Below are 6000 nucleotides of genomic sequence, written 5' to 3'. Positions count from 1 at the left end.
AGGGGGGTGTTAAAGTCCCCCACTATTATTGTATTGTTGTCAATGTGTTTCTTTGCTTTTGTTATTAATTGTCTTATATAATTGGCTGCTCCCATGTTAGGGGCACAGATATTTACAATCGTTAGATCTTCTTGTTGGATAGACCCTTTACGTAAGATATAGTGTCCTTCTTCATCTCTTATTACAGTCTTTGTTTTAAAATCTAATCTGTCTGATATAAGGATTGCCACCCCAGCTTTCTTTTGGTGTCCATTAGCATGGTAAATGGTTTTCCACCCCCTCACTTTCAAACTGGGGGTGTCTTTGGGTCTAAAATGAGTCTCTTGCCGACAGCATATTGATGGGTCTTGTTTTTATCCAATCTGATAGCCTGTGTCTTTTGATTGGGGCATTTAGCCCATTTACATTCAGGGTAACTATTCAAAGATATGAATTTAGTGCCATTGTATTGCCTGTAAGGTGACTGTCACTGTATATTGTCTGTGTTCCTTTCTGATCTATGCTGCTTTTAGGCTCTCTCTTTGCTTAGAGGACCCCTTTCAATATTTCTTGGAGGGCTGGTTTTGTGTTTGCAAATTCCTTTAGTTTTTGTTTGTCCTGGAAGCTTTTTACCTCTCCTTCTATTTTCAATGACAGCCTAGCTGGATATAGTATTCTTGGCTGCATATTTTTCTCATTTAGTGCTCTGAATATATCATGCCAGTCCTTTCTGGCCTGCCAGGTCTCTGTGGATAGGTCTGTTGCCAATCTAATGTTCTACCATTGTAGGTTACAGATCTCTTCTCCTGAGCTGCTTTCAGGATTTTCTCTTTGTCTCTGAGACTCGTAAGTTTTACTATTAGATGTTGGGGTGTTGACCTATTTTTATTGATTTTGAGAGGGGTTCTCTGTGCCTCCTGGATTTTGATGCCTGTTTTGTTACTCACATCAGGGAAGTTCTCTGCTATAATTTGCTCCAATATGCCTTCTGCCCCTCTCTCTTTCTTCTTCTTCTGGGATCCTAATTATTCTAATGTTGTTTCCTCTTATCGTATCGCTTATCTCTCACTTTCTGCCCTCGTGATCCTGTAGTTGTTTCTCTCTCTTTTTCTCAGCCTCTTTATTTTCCATCATTTGGTCTTCTATATCGCTGATTCTCTCTTCTGCCTCATTTATCCTAGCAGTTAGTGCCCCCATTTTTGATTGCACCTCATTAATAGCCTTTTTGATTTCGACTTGGTTAGATTTTAGTTCTTTTATTTCTCTAGAAAGGGTTTCTCTAATAACTTCCACCCTTTTTTCAAGCCCAGCTAGTATCTTTAAAGTCATGATTCTGAACTCTAGGTCCGACATCGTACTAATGTCCGTATTGAGTAGGTCCTTGGCAGACGGTACTACCTCTTGTTCTTTTTGCTGAGGTGATTATTTTCATCTTGTCATTTTGTCCAGAGGAGAACAGATGAATGAGAGAACAAAATGCTAACAGGTTAACAACGTCTCCAGCAAACATACTCTATACAAATCAGAAAAGACCTGAAACCAGGGGAAAAGAAAGGGAAAGAAAGAAAAAAGAAAGAAAAAAAAGAAAAAGATAAAAACAAACAAAAACAGAACAAAACAAAAAAAACCAGAATATGATCAAATATGATCAGGCTAGTGCATAGATCAGTGCCATACACTAGATTTTGGGTGTATTTTGGTCTGTTAGAAGAAAGTGCCTCCTAAAATTTTAAAGGAAGAAAGACTTATATATGTACAAAAGAAGGGTTGATACAATGAAGGGATGGAAGATGACTGTAAACATGAAAATTATAAAAGGTTTTATAAACGGAATTGATAAGAAGTTGTTTGAAAGAAGAAAGAAGATTTAAAAAAAAAAAAGAAAAAAAATGGGAGAGACTGTGATCAGCCAGGAGACTAGAACAAAGCCATACACTAGTGATTTAGGGTATATTTTGATCTGTTAGAAGAAATTGTATCTCAAAATTTTAAAGAGAGAACAACTTATATATATATGCCAAAAATAAGGGTAACTACTATGAAGGGATAAAATATGAGTCTAAAACTGAAAAATAAAAAATGTTTTTTTAAAAAAGGGATTAATAAGATGTTGGTTGAAAAGGGGAAAAAGGAAAATTCAAAAAAAAAAAACCAACAAAAAACAGTTAAAAAAATTAACTTTGAAAAACTAATTAATCATGGTAAAAAAGCCATGGGTTCTATGTGCAGTATTCCCCTATCGCTGGGGTTCTCCCGTTCTCCTTGATCGGTAAACTTGGTCTTGGCTTGCTGGCTGTTCGTGATGATCTTCTGGGGGAGGGGCATGTTGCCGTGGTTCCCAAATGTCTTTGCCGGAGGTGGAATTGCCCCGCCCTTGTCTGTCTAGGCTAAGCAAGCTGCTCAGGCTTGCTCTCAGGAGCTTTTGTTCCCTGCAAGCTCTACGTACAGCTTTGGAGGACCAGGGTGAAAATGGTGGCCTCCCACTCTCCGCCCGGAGGAGCTGAGGACTCAGGGCCGCTCTCCTCAGTGTGCCCCCAGAGAAAAGCAGTCACCTCCGTCTCCCTGGTCTCCGGCCGCACTCCGTGCTCACCCAGCCTGTGACCGAGCATTTCTATCTCTGGCACCCGACCCCGTGTGGAGTCTCCAAACCCAGCAGATCCCTGCAGTGCGCTCCCGCGCCGCTCCTCCCGGGGGAGGAAGGGGAGTCTCCCCGGCTCTGCTGCTTGTTGGGTCCCTGCTGGAGGCTCAGTGGCCCAACTGGGCCGCGGATCACAGTTTATGGCAACCCCGAGCTGAGAGCCCGCGCCTCGGCTCCGTCTCTGCAGCCGGCTTCTGCAGTCCGATCCCTGGGAGCTCTGCCGCACTCAGGCACCCCCGGCCCTTTTTGAGAGGGGTTCTCTGTGCCTCCTGGATTTTGATGCCTGTTTCGTTCCTCACATTAGGGAAGTTCTCTGCTATAATTTGCTCCAATATGCCTTCTGCCCCTCTCTCTTTCTTCTTCTTCTGGGATCCTAATTATTCTAATGTTGTTTCCTCTTATCGTATCGCTTATCTCTCACTTTCTGCCCTCGTGATCCTGTAGTTGTTTCTCTCTCTTTTTCTCAGCCTCTTTATTTTCCATCATTTGGTCTTCTATATCGCTGATTCTCTCTTCTGCCTCATTTATCCTAGCAGTTAGTGCCCCCATTTTTGATTGCACCTTATTAATAGCCTTTTTGATTTCGACTTGGTTAGATTTTAGTTCTTTTATTTCTCTAGAAAGGGTTTCTCTAATAACTTCCACCCTTTTTTCAAGCCCAGCTAGTATCTTTAAAGTTATTTAAAGGGTCCTGAGTCCACACTGTCCCGCGAGGTTTCCACCTCCCTCTTAGCCACTGGAGCGACGTCCCTCAGTGGAACTGACTTCTAAATGTTCCGATTTTGTGCTCCGCGGCTCTATCACTTGCCAGAAGCGGCCGACGAGGCCCCCTCCCCCACCGTCTATCCTCCCGAATATCGCCTCGGATTCACTTCCCCGCACGTCCTACCTTCCAAGTAAGTGGTCGCTTCTCTGTTCAGAGAGTTGTTGCTACTCTCTTCTTCGATCTCCTGTTGAGTTCGTAGGTGTTCAGAATGGTTTGATCCCTATTCAGCTGAATTCCTGAGACCAGACGAAATCCAGGTCTCCTACTCCTCCACCATCTTGCTCCGCCGGGATGAAAAGGTTTTAAGTACAGAGAGTGGTGATGGTTATACAACGCTGTGAATGTATTTAATGCCAGTGGATTATACAATTACAAATGCTTAAAATGATAAATGTTATGTGTATTTTACCACAATTAAAAATGCATGAGAAGAAACTGTATACTGAAGTGATTAAAATGGTAAATTTTATTATGTATATTTTACCACAATTTAAAAAACAGCTATAGGAAAAAGCAAAACAACAAACAAAGTAGGGACAATACAAAGATAATTGGTGTCAGGAGCATGGGGGATATTTTTAGGGGCAGTGGAACTATTCTGTATGATACTATAATGGTGGACATATGACATACATTTGTCAAAGTCTATAAAACTATACAACATACACAGCCAACCCTTATATAAACTATGGACTCTAATAATAATATATAAATATTTGTTCATCAATTGTAGCACAATAATGGAAAATGTTAACAATTGAGAAATAATAGGGAAACTGTGCAGGAATGTAGGGAAGAAGTACATGGGAGTTTTATACTTTTTGCTCACTTTTTCTGTAAACCTAAAAAACGGTTTATTAATTTTAAAATATGGTGCTGACCTAAGGAACTATGGGAATGAGTGGATATTTTAAGACTAAAAACAAAAGGAACTATACATAAGCACTGCAGTCTTATTAACAAACTTGTTTCTCATAGGAGAAGAGTTTAACAATTACTATGCATGTATACTAGGGTTGAAACATATGTAAATAAATGTCTGGATGGTGGGAGCTACTGATGGAGTAGAAGTTTTACAGATACATAATGAAGGAAGACTAGAAAAAATCATTTAGTACTGGATTATGATGGGATATATTGATATGAATTCATGTTTAGTTTTATACAGATATAGATGGCTAAATATAGAAACAATTACAGATATGTGTTCATACATGGATTAGTATACAGACATATATTTCCAAGTTCTGTTTGCTGAGAAGGCCTGGAAGCAATGATTTTCCAGTAGCAATGAGCACACCCAGAGATCATATCTTGGTTTCTAATACCATTCTCCAATAAAAGGAACCAGGGCTTTTTGGAGAAATGGCTAACTCAAAAGCAGGAGCAGGGAATACACAAGATGAGCTTGGACAATATTGTAGTAATAAAAAATAAGAAAGTGCTCAAGAAAAAATATCCAATGGGGTATTTCAAAGGGATACAAGAACCAACTGAAAGAGCTCCCAGTGGCTAAAGTTGGAAAAATTGAGCAACAAAATAAATAACATAGTATTCGATTATAATCCAAAGTACAAAATAAATATTCATGAGTCCATTCTGACATAAATACTTGATTGAATAATTTAATTAACAAGGAGGAATTTATATAGATACTTGTCTTCACTCTCAAGAGAGTGGAACATTACTCTGACTCCTCCCCTATCCCTTATGTGTGGGCTAAATTAATGATTTCCTTCCAAACAGTTCAGTACGGAAAAGGGAGGAAGATGAATAACTATAGTATGGAAACCTGAGAAACACTTCCTTAGCCATGTGAACAAGTTTAACATCAATAATTGATAGTATGTGCCCTTTGATATGATGTGATAAAAATGGCACTTTACTTCTGTAGTTTTCCTCCCTGAAACTCATAAACCCTGTCTAACCATTAGAAAAATATCAGACAGACCTAAATCAAGGGATATTCTACAAAATATATGACAACTACTACTTAAGGTCATCAAAAACAAGAAAAGTCTGAGAAACTGTCATAGGGTAGGGGAGACATGACAACCAAATACAAAGTGGCACTCTGGATGAGATTCTGGAACAGAAAAATAATAGGTAAAAACTAAATAAATCTGAAAAAAGCATGGACTTTAATTAGTAATAATGTCTCAGTATTGGTTGTGACATTTATTGTGACAAATGTACCATACAATATAAAATCTTTTTTTTTTTTAGAGAAAGAGAGAGAGAGAACATGTGTGCAATGGGTTCAGGGTAGAGGGAGAAAGAGAGAGAGAATCTTAAGCAGGCTCCATGCCCAGCACAGAGCCCAATGTGGGGGCTCAATATCACAACTCTGAGATCATGACCTGAACTGAAATTAAGAGTTGGCTGCTTAACCGACTGAGCCACCCAGGCACCCAATAGTAATATAAAATCTTAACAACAGAGGAAACTGGGTGCTGGGTACATAGGAACTTTTGTACTATCTTTGCAACTTTTTTGCAAATCTAAAACTACCCTAAAATAAAAAGCTTATTTTAAAAACAAACTAAAAAAGGAGGGTGTAAATATGAGTATAACCTGAATTTAGCCCATAATAATGTTTCAGAAGTGACTGTGATAA

The sequence above is a fragment of the Callorhinus ursinus genome, unplaced genomic scaffold, assembly GCF_003265705.2.
Source record: "Callorhinus ursinus isolate GAN/ISIS: 27379988/994484 unplaced genomic scaffold, GSC_fseal_2.0 scaffold10, whole genome shotgun sequence".
Taxonomy (NCBI): Eukaryota; Metazoa; Chordata; class Mammalia; order Carnivora; family Otariidae; genus Callorhinus; species Callorhinus ursinus.
This window is presented reverse-complemented; position numbering follows the sequence as displayed.